Genomic DNA, 238 nt, shown 5'->3' with positions numbered 1-238 from the left:
TGCTGCCTGGCCCCGTCTCAGCATGGCCAGACCTCGCGGGGACCTGCCTGAGCAAACTCGGAGGAAAAGGCCCATCGGCAAGGGGGCTAAGCAGCAGGTACGTACCCAGGCCCCTGGGGGCCCCGGCGGGAGGGCCCGGGTCCTGCCTTCCCCTGATTCAGAATCGCCAGACCACACGGAGGTCTGACTGACCCTCTCCCTAGTAATCCGGAGGAAAATTACCCCCCTTTCTTGTAAT

The sequence above is a fragment of the Lissotriton helveticus genome, chromosome 3_1 (assembly GCF_964261635.1).
Source record: "Lissotriton helveticus chromosome 3_1, aLisHel1.1, whole genome shotgun sequence".
NCBI classification, from domain to species: Eukaryota; Metazoa; Chordata; class Amphibia; order Caudata; family Salamandridae; genus Lissotriton; species Lissotriton helveticus.
The sequence above is the reverse complement of the archived record's forward strand: the minus strand, read 5'-3'. Positions refer to the sequence as shown.